The sequence below is a fragment of the Falco cherrug genome, chromosome 2 (genome assembly GCF_023634085.1).
Source record: "Falco cherrug isolate bFalChe1 chromosome 2, bFalChe1.pri, whole genome shotgun sequence".
In the NCBI taxonomy this organism is placed as follows: domain Eukaryota; kingdom Metazoa; phylum Chordata; class Aves; order Falconiformes; family Falconidae; genus Falco; species Falco cherrug.
The window spans coordinates 82,871,488-82,886,014 of NC_073698.1; positions in this window are offsets into that span (position 1 = coordinate 82,871,488).

The window sequence follows — 14,527 nt, forward strand, 5'->3', positions numbered from 1 at the left end:
TGCTCATCTGGAGGAGGCTGGGAAAGGAAAGAGGTTAATCATTAGGCTTTATAGATCCCTTGTTGCCAGGCCCTCAAGAATCTGCCTTGACAGTCCCTCCGGAGCAGCCTTTCTCCAAGATGTCGTAGGAAAGCTTTAGGTATGGATGGCAAACAGCTATGGGCATGCATGCATGCAAACACACCAGGTTTTGCCTATGCTGCAAGCTGAGCTAAAGGATTCTTCATGCTGCAAATTCAGATGCTGCTCAAGGGTTTGGAAATGTCAGAATCATGGTTGCCCCTTGTCAATGCAAGCCTGGAAAAGTATCATCAATTTTGCCTATGTCCTCCCTGAGAGACTCAGTTCTTTGTGGCAGGTCCAGTGTGTGATGTTTCTGGTGGTTCTGAATGAGTCCATCATACATGGACAAAAGACTTATCAAAGACTTAAGTCTGTCAAGTCTGCCTGGAAAGCAAAAGATATTTTTGTTAAGTCCACAGTTGCTGATTCCCTATTATCTTTAGAAATGTTTAAGCAACAGAAATTTTGAGAGGGAAATTATTAATATTAGACTGCTTGAGTTTCAGTATTTTGAAATGACTGAGCTGTTTGTGGGGTTTTTGGTTGGTTTTGCTGGGGTTCGTTTTGCCTTGAAAATGGACTTCTACTTTTAATCTGCTGTAAAAACTGGAAAATGTTTACCCAAGTTATAGGCAACTGAAAAATAAGTTATAATGGACAATTTTAGGCAATCATAATCTAAATGCTTATACTACTTGGCATATATCTAAAAATATATTTATTTACATTGTAAGCTAAGTGAATCAAAGTGCCTATTGGAAAAAAGCTTGTAAACATACAAGTAGCCTATGAGATCTGCAGCAAGCTAGACCACCGGAACAACAGAAGGGTTTCTTAAACTTACTAGTAATTGGCCCTGAAATAAGAAGCCAGAATCAATAGATTTTTTTCAGTTTACACACCACTATAGAAAAATAAACAAAGCTTTGCATGTTGTTCAATTTCCTTGTTTACTGCAAGGCTGTATCTTGAACAGTCACATTTCAGCTCTATTTTTAAGCAGCATTTATGGAGAGGAACCACAATAACCAGAGCTCCTATGAGCTGTGCGTTTCCCAGGGAGACCTCAGAGAGCAGCTGGTGTCTTGTTTGCTCTTCCAAAGAGGGTAGCTCCGAGCCCCCTCTTTCCTGCCATGTCCTTCTGAGAAAGGCAAAGGAGAATGTTTCTTCCTTGCGTGCCCTGGGCTGTGGCAGGGGCATCCTCACAGGTGGGCAGCACTGCCAGCGCTGACTCTGTACCACACAACCCTGTAAACAAGCTGCCGAGAGCTGCTGGGTAAAGCAGAAATTGCATTTTGCAAAATAAGCCCAAAAAGCCTTATTCTTGAGGTAACGTACATAAAAAGGAAATGAAACTCCTCTCTAGACAAGTAATGTATTTGTTTATTGACTGAGGAACTAAATACGGTGAAAAGGAAAATGGGATCTATGAAGTGCTGGATCAGTTTATTGTGCAGTTCAGAGGGTAAACTTGGCTTTTACTAACTATAGATGTAGTGACAGAAACAATCCCTTGGTGCAAGACTTGAAAATGAATTTAAAATAAGAGTTGATGTGATTATACCATAAAATTCAGTCATAGTGAAAATGAAAGCAAAACCCATGAAGGATTCACATGAATCCTTCAAGTGACGTTAACCTCATGAAAAATCAGCTTTGCTATTGTCTGCAAGCGTTTCATGAGCAGGAGGATTTAGTGCTGAGGAAGCACACAGTTTATTTAAACTTCCCCTCCAGCAGCTGTTGATGGGTTTGAAACTTCCCCACCTCCCCTCAGGGGCTCCTGGTGAAGGTGATGATTTTGGTTCAGGACCTCAGGGGATGTGCACTCTCACCGCCCTGTTAAGAGAGGTGATCTGACTGCCAGGAATTTTATATGGCATAGCTAACACAAATAAATCAACTTAACAAACACTGCTTTTCCCTTTTCCCCTAAAGGTGTCCATGGATGCCTGTGGCAGCACTTACAGAGGTCAGGCCAAGTAGCTGTCTCCATCATAATTTCCTATTTTCAGTCACACTTGACAAAACTGTGGTTTTCTCTCCTCTTGGAAAGACCAACGTCTGACCTCTGCTCAGATTTACTAAGTAAATAAAACATTGGGTGTTGTCCCTGTGGACATTTAGGACTGTAGAAAGTGGCAAAGTAGGTTTGTTTGAGCTGTTCTAGACTGAGGGCAATCGCTCCCATGGCACCTGTCTGCGCTCCACAGGGCCTCCCTCCGAAGGCAACACATATTCTACCATCTACATTTGGAGGATGACTCTCACCCTTTAGCTTTTATTCCATTTGCCCTTTCAAAGATAGATGACGATCATCATCATCATCATTATTATTATTGTTAGTTTGCTATTAAGATTCTATTATAATTTTAATGTTTAATATAATATGTTCTAATACTACATAAATTAATCTATATAATTATAAAATACAATTTAGTATTGTTATTCTCAGTATCTGAAAATGGAGCTCGAATAATTTCTAGTATGTTCATCAGCAGAGAACCCATGTTTCAATGCCTAGTCTTTATAATGAAGATAAATTGCATTTAGATGCATTCATAGATGTTTCAGCTTGGTTAAGGCTATTTGTTTTTCTGTTTGAAATAGTAACACATTTCTGTTTTTACATCTTACCTGTACACTGAGTAAACGTAATACGTCCATGCATAATACGTCCATACATAATGAGTCCATGAAATCTCGGGAATTACATAACAGACAAAATTCAATGACTACAGAGTGCATTTGTTAAATGCATCTTTTTGCACTGTGTTTAATCATTTAATGTGAATTTCTGGTCATCCTGAAATAATTGACAGCTTTTTAGGAGTTTCAGTGGGGCTAGGGCATCAGCGCAAATACATCCCAGACAGATGAAGCAAAACACCCCACAGTAAAATAAAACAATTGCTTTGCTATGAGAAAAATGCTATGAACAGCAATTAGACTTAGCATGCCATATGTAGAGTTAATTTCTGCAAAAATACAGGCAGCTCCTAGCTATTTTTATACCTATTTGATTGTAACAATGTCTTATAACTGGTATAGAGCCACAGCCGCATTTTCCTTTTCTTGATGGTGGTGTAGTTCAAAAGCTCTCTGGTTTTGCATCTGACAAGCCAAAGGCATATACATTCTGATCTTGTCCAAAAAGAAGATTGTACCAATTTATCTCAATCTTTTCTAAATTGAAGTAGTTAAATTGATACGTGTGTGTGTGTGTGCAGCTGATGGTGTTCATCTACGCTTCTCTTTCAATTAATCTCTCTGACAGCTGCAGCACGCCCTGCCTACCAACCAGTCCTTTTGTGGGCTTGGGAGAAGTTCAAAGACTGTAACTAGAAAAGGACTGGGCTGCAAATAACACAAAGCAGAACTGAAACTAAAGTCCCAATGTGTTTTGCTTATTGCTCAGACCTCCTTTGCAGTGTGACGTCTCACTGTGCCCCAAATTAGGAGGCTTGCTGACAAGGACTGGTTGAAGCCAGTTTGATAGACCACATTTTCTAATGCTGTTTAAATACATTGCCCTTTCTAGAGCTGCAGTGCAGAAACAATTAACATTTACCAAATTCTAGCACAATTTGTCTTTGTAAGAGTTGAGCCTAATAACCACCTCTACTGCTGACAGTCATTCTTGCTTTTCTCCAAGGATTCAGCTTGACCAACATTTAGGCAGGCAGATGCTGGGCACTCCCATCGCACTGAGTGGTTCTGCTCACCCCCAGCATCCTGTCCTGGTCCCTGGGCTCCCTCTTTCTTCATGCTATTGTAAATATTTGTGCAGTTGCTCAAGGAACTGATATAGTTGGGAGGAAAAAAAAAGAAAAAAGGTTGCTTTCAACCATATCGGTCTCCTGATGCTACTTTGTCATGTGGATATTGAACTCATTTTGCCAGCAGAGCGGAGGAGGTAGCATGGTTGAGTACGATGGTTGGAGGCAAGAGGAGAGGACAACAACACCCTTCAGTGGCTGTGCTGACTTGGATTGTTTGTCAAACAGTACACCCTTTAGTTCAACGTTTTATTTCACGTGATGCCTCCTCCTAAGGAATTCTTCACAATCACTAATATTTGCCATGCTGACTAAGTGCATCTAGTGCCATCTCACCCTGGGACCTGAGCACCTGAGTCACCCTGGGGCTGACTTTTATTGCCTGGGATGCCATGCAGGAGTTCTGGCCACTGGGGTTCAACTCACCGTTAGCATCAAATATTCAGCAATAACAAATGGGCAGAAAGACTTTGCCATGGCCTATCTGAAAGACAGGAGTAAACCAAAAGCTTATTTGTGCTTACATGTTCCTGTAATTAAGACACTAGCACACTGAAGTCTTAATCCAATTGAAAGCTGTTTGATTACAGTGTTTAAAAGTGTGCCTTCATTATGAACTCAGTAGGCCCACTCAGTTTGTGATTATAAACATTAATAAGTGGTATAGGAAAATCAGGGCAGCCTGGAGGATTTGGGGATGATAACTGCTCCTGAGAAGGATATGAATGTGTTGCTTAGGAGTGGAGCTGATCGGAACCTGCTACCAGGCAACCTGGGACCTGAGGGAACCTTCTGGTATGAGGGGCATGACCTACCTAATCTCATGTCCTTCCAAAGGGAGAATAGATTTGAGAAGGCTTCCCCACCACCATCTGCTCTGAGCACGGACAGGGCAGCCCCTCGAGAAGCAGAGCAGGGCCATGTGGTCTTTTCCTCAGGGCTGCCAGAGAACCAAGTGTTGGCAAATGACTTCTACAGCAAATTTGGTTAAAAGTCTTTCAGCCTGGCTTTATCACGTGCATAGATACAAGAGAAATCAGGCCACCTCATTTAACAAAAAAAAGGCCCCAGCTCCTGGCTTGGTGTCAGTGCTCTTTGGATCAGGGCAGAGAAGTCATGATGGTCATGAAAAAGACCGTGACAACAGAAGCCTCTCTGACTCAGCATGGTCTTTGTTCCCATACCTGCCTTTTTGTTGAAATGTTAGTTGAGGTCCCTGGAATAGGGTTTAGGCTTGACTCAATTAAGCTCTTGCTCCTGCATGTAGTTTTCTCACCAGCTGCTTTGCTGGTCCATTATCGGTTCCAGATACTAAAGTAACAGGACAGAAAAGGGACCACAGGCTGGCGACTGTTTCAAATTACAATCTCCTTTTATAATGCCAAGAATGCAGAAGTGGTGATAAAGCAACAGTTACTTGAAAAGATTACGTATTAATGGTAAAGTAGCATTAAGGGCACTCAGAAACCCACAACCCGTTTTGGTGGAAGAAAGGTCTCGTCATCAATGCTGTCGTGGCTCACCTGGTAGCTCTACTAAATCACCATTTTGAAGGCAGCTGGAATATGAGATGAAGGCCCAGGCAGGGTTTGTAGGCATCCATCTCCTGTCAGCACAAGCTCTGAAGTAGAAAAGGCAGCAGACTAGCATGTAACAGTCTCAGGGCTTTGAACTCTACCTGTTATTTCTGTCCTAGAGAAGAAGGCTTCCCATGCTTGATGGGAGCACATCCAGCACGTTACAGAGCAGCACTGGCCTCCTTCAGAGGAAATTTTCTAATGTTTTAGGAGGCTGGGAAGCAGAGGTTCAAGGTAAGCAATGAAGTTACTGTAGTTGACATGTTACTTCCCATCACCTGAGGTGAGGTAGCCTGTTCTGAGCCTGCTTCAGCTGAAAGGTATTGTGCCTTGATAGAAAAACTCTCCCTGGAGGTTCAGCTAGGGCAGTGCCTGCCCTTTCCCGTCCTCCTGGCCTCATCTGTGCCTTCCTGCCCTCCCCATCGGTGCTCCTTGATGTGAGCCAGATGTGAGCGATGCTGATGTGAGCCAGACCAGGGAGCCAAAATGGTAGAAAGAAAATCCCTTCTTCTGAAGGGCAAGTTTTAGCTGACTCCCAGCAGCGCTAGAGGAGTCCCATCATCACTGAGGAGGAGGAGGAAGGGTGGCAACGGGAGCTGGGCACAGCAGAGGAAGAGCGGGGCTGCCTTTTCAGCTGCACGGAGTTGTTAGACAGGCTTCGCTGTAATGTCAAACCACACCTTGAGTTAGTTACACCGTGCCACCGTTGAGCCTGGCGATGTGAGTGTGTGGGATGGGTTACCAGCGGCAGCCTGACAGGCGGTAACATGGCCTTCTGCCATTGCTCTGTTTTATTGTCGTACTGTTTGTGCAATTGCCTTCTCATTCAAGGCCAGCATTACCTGCAGCCTTAAAGGAAGCATTCCCATTACTCGGGTGAGCCCCATTAGCTGCAGGGGTAGACCTGAAGAGCTTAGACCTCTGTGCCCAGGCCAGCCTGCAGCTGGATTCTTGTCAAATGCAGTCAGGGATGCTAAACTAGAATTACAGAAATATAAGGCACATGCTAAGCATGCATGCCTGTGCAGTGCTGTTACAGTGGAGGGTGAGGTAGAAGGACATTTTGGGACAAGACTGGTCTGTTCTAACTTCAGACCTCTCTCTACAGTGTAGACAGTTACACTGATGCAGCTGGCAAGGCTCCCTTTGGAGTCAAGGGAGAAAAACAAGCCCTTTTAGGATGCAGTTCATCCTATCCTGGTGTAGATACACACATCTAAAGGTGATAAATACTCCCCTGAAATTTTAAAAGGGGCTAAATTATCCACAGGCAATTATTTTTAAATCAAAGAGTTGTGCCCTACCAGGGCCTGTTTCTTTCCAGCTGACTCTGCAGAGAGCCTTCAGTGGCTTGCTGGAGCACACACTTGGCCAGAGGAATCGCACCATTTCTCTCCCAGGACCTGAAGGATGAGGAAATGCAAGCAACGTTATTTCTCCATGTTTACAGAATCATAAACATATTCTCATCGCAAAGCAATAACCAAAAATTGCATCAGACTTGGAGGGAAAGGTAGTGATGAAAGAAGGGACTGCATTCCATTCTCCGAAGGACAAAGAACAAAAAAGCTTTTGAAAGAAGAAGAAAATTGCCACAAATTCAGCTTTGTTCTGGACTGACGCAGATACTTCTATGCAGTGAGATGCTGACCACACAGCTGCTTCTTTGCAGCTGAGCCTTGACACCTGTAATGAAGTTTGGTTTGGTTTGGTTTGCTATTAGCATCTTAAGATGTATTTTTTATTTAGAAAAGTGTTATATGGCTCCCTTTAAAGCCAAAGGTAGATGCTACTCGATTTTTATTCCGAACATTAATCTACATTTAGGGCTGTGTAAACCCTCAAAGCGATAATTGTTCAGAAATAGCACTGTACTGTTCAGCGTGGAAGCCCAGGCCTCTGTTACAGTGTTTTACCAGCTACAAGAAACTGCCAACACACCTACATCTCCTGGGGGTATAAAGAGGCAAAGTATTCTTTGCTGCCAGCAGCAAGCCCTTGTGCAGACAGTTACACTAGCAACACAGCCCTTCCACTGATAGCACTCGTCTCCTCCAAGGGGCGGTGGTTCTGCTATAGCGTGAGAAATATATATAGTGAGAAACCAAGGTTTGTCAGTTTATCAATATCCACAATAGGGATGTTTTATCAACAGAGTGCACAGGTTAGATTTTTGTACAGCTGCAGTACCAGAGGTAGTACCTATTGTGCTTGACCTTGATGTCTGTACATTTTCTTTCTTTCAGTGAAGGTTTTGACTGTTGATTTCAACTTGTTTATTCTGGGGCTATTGGTGATGGGCTATTTAGCATATTCATGTCAACAAATACTCTTCAGAGAGCTTTTTAAACAGTCACACTTCATCACAGATTGCTAAACTTCCCTTGCATTATTTTATGAAATAGTATGCAGTCTATTCAAATCACATTTATTCTTAATATGTTTGAGACACTTATGTAAGCATAAAACATATGTTTAAGAACAAGTTCTTGTCCCCCTTAAATTTGGCCTTCATCTGCTGTTTTATTTAAATGAGGGGGCACAACTGGCCATGGCTTAATAACATTTATCTGGTTTTGTAAAAAAACATGCACTCCTGTAACATTTCTGAAAGGAGGCAGGTATACACTCTGACAGCTTCTTTCTCCTTAAGAAGAGTGCATAACCCCTTGCCTCTGCTTGGGACAAGAAAACATGTGAAACAATGCTGTAATTTAAGCCAGGCTGCTAATATTTGATCCTCCAAGGGTTAAACAGTGCCATTGCACAGTTTCAATTCCTCTTCATCAGAGACAGAAGTACACTGTATGAAATAATTTGTTTATATTCCTTTCCTATTCCAGACAGACTTACGAAGCACATTAATATGACTACTGTGTCAAACAAACACTCTTGCATTCCTTTAGCACAGTGCAATTGAAAATTGAATTTTTTGAAAGGGTTGGGGGGATGGGTTTGACCTCTTCCCTAAATGGAAGTAATCCTCAGAAAATTTTGTATTAGATAAGTAATTGGCCTTGATATAAGCCTTTGCCCCGCAGAAGCATTTTCAAGTGTTTGGAGTGATAAACTGTGTCTCCAGAGATCAGATATCCAGCAGATTGGTGTGACTCTGTCTGTGGCAGATGTGATAGATGCTGAAGTTTGGGTATGCATTTCACGAGAGTAAATTTAGGATACTATTCAACAATCACTTTGGATAATGTAAAGGAAACTGCTCTTAAAGAAGTTTTATTAAGTCTATATGCCTGTTGGATGACAGACAAATGACTGCTAGAAGAAAAGCTCATTGACAGCTCTCAGCAGCAGCTTGTGAGACCATGATATAGATACATTCAGCCTGAAGCACCTGAGTGGGGGCAAGGTGGGGACAGGAGGGGAAATCAGGGATGTACAAGACTAATTCCAGACTGTGCTGCAACACGCTCAGCGTTCATGCTCAGGTGTGTTCTCTAATCAGTTGCTCAGGAAAGAGTGACAAGATTGGTGACAAACTACAGGAACCTTATTGAAGTTAATATAAGGAATAGAAGCAGGACAGAAGAGTCAGAGGAAAAGTATGGGAAGAGAAAAGAGATGCTGAGGGAAAGGGAGCAGAGAGAAGAATTTCTTCTACTAGACTAACCTTCCTCTCCTCTGTTGTCTTCTTTGGGCAGCCTAGTCTTGCTGTAGGGACAGCCATACAAGCTGCAATTTCACAAAGGTCCTTTGCCTGACCCTTTTGTATTCCCTCCTACTTTATTTCCTTTAGCCAAACAAAGTAGGAAACACACCTGCAAGGACTATATATGTATTTAAATGGTGCAAATGATAATCTCATGGAGAGAATGTCCTTGTTTCTTGGCTCCACCAATCCACTCCTCTGCCATAGTAGGTCATTTCCATTTGCTGTTTCAATGCTGCTCCTCTCCCATAGCATGAATCATGTTCCCCCTGCCTGGCTTGAAACGAAGTCGGGCAGCTCTCCAGCCCAGGATGACAAGCTGCTGCTCAGGTTTTGCGAGCGGTGATTTAAAAGGAAGATGGGCAATTCATTGTGTGGTGGGGCTGGAAAAGGCTCTTCAGCTGGAGCAGAGGCATTGCAGTAAAAATTTCTTGCAGGGGAGAAATACTTGAATGTTCTTAATTTCAAGGAAACTGTTGGCAGTTTTTGTGGGTTGCTTGCCAAAGATTTATTATGCATGTGTATTCAAATAAAGGCCATGATATTTGCTTAACAGCAGGAGAGCATTAGTGTGTGACAATGCTGTCTTGCAGGATCTGGCCAGAGCAACCTTTCCATGCACTGTATGGAAAAAAGTCCCCTGAGTTAATTTCTCTTAAAGATGACAACTCAAAACTTCCTTCTGTAGTTTCCTTTAGTGCTGTTACTTACCTTCATATTAATTTTCTTAAATCATTTGCAATTATCTGCCTTGGCTGTGCACAAACTCAGCCTCTGAGCAGTGCAGTTTACAGCCAGGTAGAAATGGGGACACCGCCACGTGGCATTAGCTGTATTCCCACACCCCAGGAACATGCCTCCAATTCAGGCAGTGCTCGATAGGCACAGATTAAAACCACTGAAGGAAGGAAAAGTTTGCTTAATGCTGAATGGGGAGTAAATAATAAAGTCCATACCACATGATGATTCAATGGATGAGAGAAACCCTGAGAGCTTATAGAGACCCCACGGAGGTAAAAACAGAGACTTGAAAGACTGCTGATTGACACTTAGTATTTGAAAGACATAAACAAATCCTAGTTAAGTCTCTCTGCTAGGTGAATCACTGCCACCAGTATTAAAATGTCAAAAGATACTAATGTTCAAAATGATTGCTGAGATGGCAGTTCTCTTCTAAATCCCTGTTTTCAGTTGCTCCACATCTTACCTTTGGAAGTGAAATTTCTCCATTAGCCTTGTCTTGGAAATGAAAAATTGGGGACTTTTGAAACTCAATTTTAAACAGTGCTGCCCAGCATAAAATAGACTCTGTTGTTCTGAAAAATGTGTGACTGCCTGACATTTTCTAGAAAAGCTGCTGGCTTTATAATTTTCAGTCTTATGATTTTGGCAGGTTGGGAAAAATGTGCAAGGAGAAACACTATACAGATACAAGGGCTTAGGAAAAATTGCTCTGTTTGGCAAAAGTTGGATTTCTTTTTTATATTCAGAAAAAAAGGAATTTCTGGTGACACAGATACTCTTAAAGAGTTTTGAAACCATTCTTTCAGCTACAAAAAATTACCTGATTTTATTTAAAGGGTTATTTGGAATCATCATACAGCTCCTATATAGGCATGATAATACAAGTCTTGTAATCTGAGCGAGCGCTGCTCAGATGTGCCTACTGCAAAGCCCAAAGCCCAACTAACCCACCAACTGGTTACCTGTGGTTGGGCTTGTAGCACTAGAGCTGGGGGGGAAACAAACACTCCGGTTGCAGTGGAGACAGGACCACAGCCTGAGAAGAATTAATTGCAGGCCTTGTGGTGATGGGGGCTTCCGAGAATGCACTCACCAATGGCCTGGATACATTTGAAAGTAAGGATTTTTAAACCCCACGAACATTTGGGTGGCAGTGAGGAAGCGCTGGTTTTGCACCTCTGTGTGGAAACGGCTGCTTGTGAATGATGACTCCATTGACTGAAATTTTTGCCCAGAGACGTAGTTATTGATCAGTACCTGAACTGTTATTAACAGAAAAGCAGCACTTTTGTAACAGAGCAGGTATCCCACTTCTGGAGCAGGGGTTTTCCACCCATGACCCGAAGCTCACTGAGCCCTGTAAGGTGACGGTGAGCAATCGCTCCCTGCTCTGCTGAACCTGATTAAAGTGTTTCCAATTAACAGCTCAATAGTAACAGGGGGCCTGCGAGGGACTGTAAAGGCTGACAGTGGTCTGCTTTTTTAAAGTCTTTAGGAATCGCTGCTCTCACAGCAGAGGTGTCTCTTTTAATTATGTTTCAAATTACTCCCTTTTATAAATGGTTAAGGACACGCTGTTAGGCAGCCAACCGGTTCTCCACCTAGGCAGTAACCTCTTGCTGGCACAGATTCATTTTGTTTCAGCAAAGTACTTAAGTACATACTTAACTTTAACCACCTGAACTGTCCCACTGGAGCCACGGAGATGACTCATGAACTAAAGTTAGGCCCTGCTTGTGTATCTTGCTGACTGTGGGCTTCTGCAGCATCTACTGCCAGATGTTTGGGAGAGGAAATGAAAGAAAGTCTGTAGTGGACAGTTAAAGGAATAATTTACTAACAGAGGAAACTTTGTATTGCTTCCAAATATCTGAGAAGTGATCTAACGTGACTGTAGATATTTTGGTAGTCCAGACATAGGTTTAAACCGTATTTAGCTCAACTCAGGTCTTGATCTTTTATGTTTATTCCTGTGGTTTCTTCTTTAATGCTCCAGTCTGTCTACAATGGGCTTTATCAACTTTGGAGTTTTGTCCTAATTTATGTATGCATTAATATTCTTCACACACTTACTATTAAATACAAAATTGCTGGATAAGAATGTATATTAGAAGAAAGAAAAATGCTACACTCAGTGGATGTAACCCTGCATTGTCGAAAGGCTAGAGTAAAAGATGGTGGGGTTTCCAGTATACCTCTACTTTCACAGTCCATACACTGGTTTTCTTTTCTTTTTTCCTTTCCAGAATACTCATCTTTCATTTGGATTGTCTTCCAAAAGCTCCTTAAGGGAACATAGCACAATGTTTGCACAAATAGCATAGTGTTGCGATAGTGTTAACAGGAGACTTCAGCCTGAAAATCTCACAACAATTTTCTATGCCATAAGCAGCACTCATTACAATAAGGTCTTTCATTCAGATTATACAACCCTGCACAATGCCCCACACCGGTCAGCTAATACAGTCAGAGCTCAGTTTTAAATGCAACCCTTCCCACAAATCAACACACAGGCCGGATACCTCTGATATATTATCTATAGGATGAATGAGACAATTGTCACTTGATAGGACCTCATGCATTTTGTAGAAGTGCTGTTCATTTGTCTAGCTCTGGGTTACGTGGAGTTTTAGAGAAAAGTATCGCAGACTTGTGGCAGGCTGACACAATCTCAGAGACAGCAAGTGAAAGATTTATTAGGGGAATCTCCTCCTTGTGCACAGCTTTCCCTGGGGGCTGACGCTTCATTTCTTCCTGGTGCCACCTCCAAGGGCTCTAATTCCCCAAGTGATGGCAATAGACTAAACCTCGCCATCTCCTGTCTTCATCACCAGCGTGGACTTAACCCAGTGCCTCCTAAAACCACCCTGGACTGTTCATGCACAGGCAACCACCTCAGATCTTCGCTGAGTTACTTCCACTGGGACAAATCGTCTAAGCTGCTGTTCCATTTGCTGACAATTTCTGCAGAGAGGTCAAGCACTGGCTGGATCTAACACTCGATTTAAAAGCAGGTTGCTCCAGCACAGTCCTGAGACAGGCTAGAAGGGGACTGTGTAGGAAGCTAATGCATAGCTGGGGGATGTTCTGCAGAGGAGTGGAGGCCTGCAAGACAGCTCTTTGTGAGCACCAGCTTCATTTTGAAAAGCACTGGAGAAACAGTACACAAGAGGCCACACTCAAAATATAACTGACTGCTTTAAATTCCTTCTGTATGAGTTCTGCCTTTCCTTAACGTCTGTGGGAACTCTGCCAGTAATTGCCCTTGCACTATGGTTTCTCCCTTTATATTAGCGTCCAGCAAAGCCTGATCTCCACATTAACTCAGAAGATGGCACAGCACTGATTTCTAGTCTGAAAGAGCAAACAAAGCTATTGTATGTACCTTATTCTTGACCATAGTTTTATCCTATATGACAGCTAATTTTTAGTTATGTCATATCCTATATGGCAGACCTCTCTTCCTTGCTAACACTAGAAGGGAAACAAAGGCTTGTTGTTTCTCTGAAGTACTGGAGTTACTCTGAGTTTCCATCTACAAAAAGCCCTTCCCACCACTTATTCTGTCCAGAGAAAGATCATAGATAGCAGTGGCTGCAACACTGACTGATATTTTAGAAAGTTCCTCTGCTGCTGTTCGAGCAGAGAAGCCAGGAAGAGAATAAACAGCTACATTCTTCAGTACAGCTAGTAGCCCTAATTGCCCAAACAGTTCTTAAGGTGATCTTTTTTTGAATTGTTACTCAGCTTGCAGTCTCCTTACATACTATATGATATGCACAGCCACCATCAGTGTTGCTCTGTACTGAGTGTAGACTATAATTCAGAACAAAAATTAAATACTCAGCTGGGCAAGGGCATTCAAAAAGGTCATATACTGTTCTTCTCTGGTGGAGAAGAACCTTCTGTGGTAGGTAGTTCCTCTCTTTTGTGGCTTTTGAGCAGGGTTTGAGCAAGGAGCCATCCCCATCAGGGCTGGCAGCTCTTGCACAATGGCTTCTCAGTCTGGGCAAGCAGAGTGGCTGCCATTGGTACTGAGCTATCAGTCTGCTCGGAGCTTTGCAGTCTGGGCTCATGTTCCTAGGCAGGTGGGTCAATAACAGCAAGAACTTTATTAAAAATAGATCTAGGCTCATCAATATCCACCAATATAAATTTTTTTCAGAGCACATGACCTTTTAAAATGTATTAGCTTGTATCTGGGACTGCCTTAGCTTCCAGTCTACTGAGGTGCTTACATAACATGCAGAGCCACTATTGCTGTTGCTTGTACTGGACTGGCAACCTCTCACCCTGCCATGAATGGAGAAGGAAAGGGAAAGGACACACAGTCTCCTTGGCTCCTTGTGCAAAAAGCAGTGTCAGCCTGAGTCCTGGCATTCAGGACTGGATCTGTGGGTCTTCCCTGATGGGGCTCCTGTCCATTATGGTTTGCTGTATATCGCAGCAAGAGACTTCTTACTCTGACCTGTCTCACTGCTTAGTAAAGAGCAAGAATGCCTTCATACAGAAAAGCTGCAGCTTTCTAAACACTGTTACAGCTCCTATACTGGACTGCATCCTAAACCTTGCTGGGGGATGGGACCAGGGCAGCTGCTGCCCCTATACCAGGTTCTGATGCCAGTGAGGTCTTTGGCACTCTCTTAAGGTACCTCCCTGGCCTTGGGATGCCCTGTGCTAGGGGAGTAGCTGCTATCACT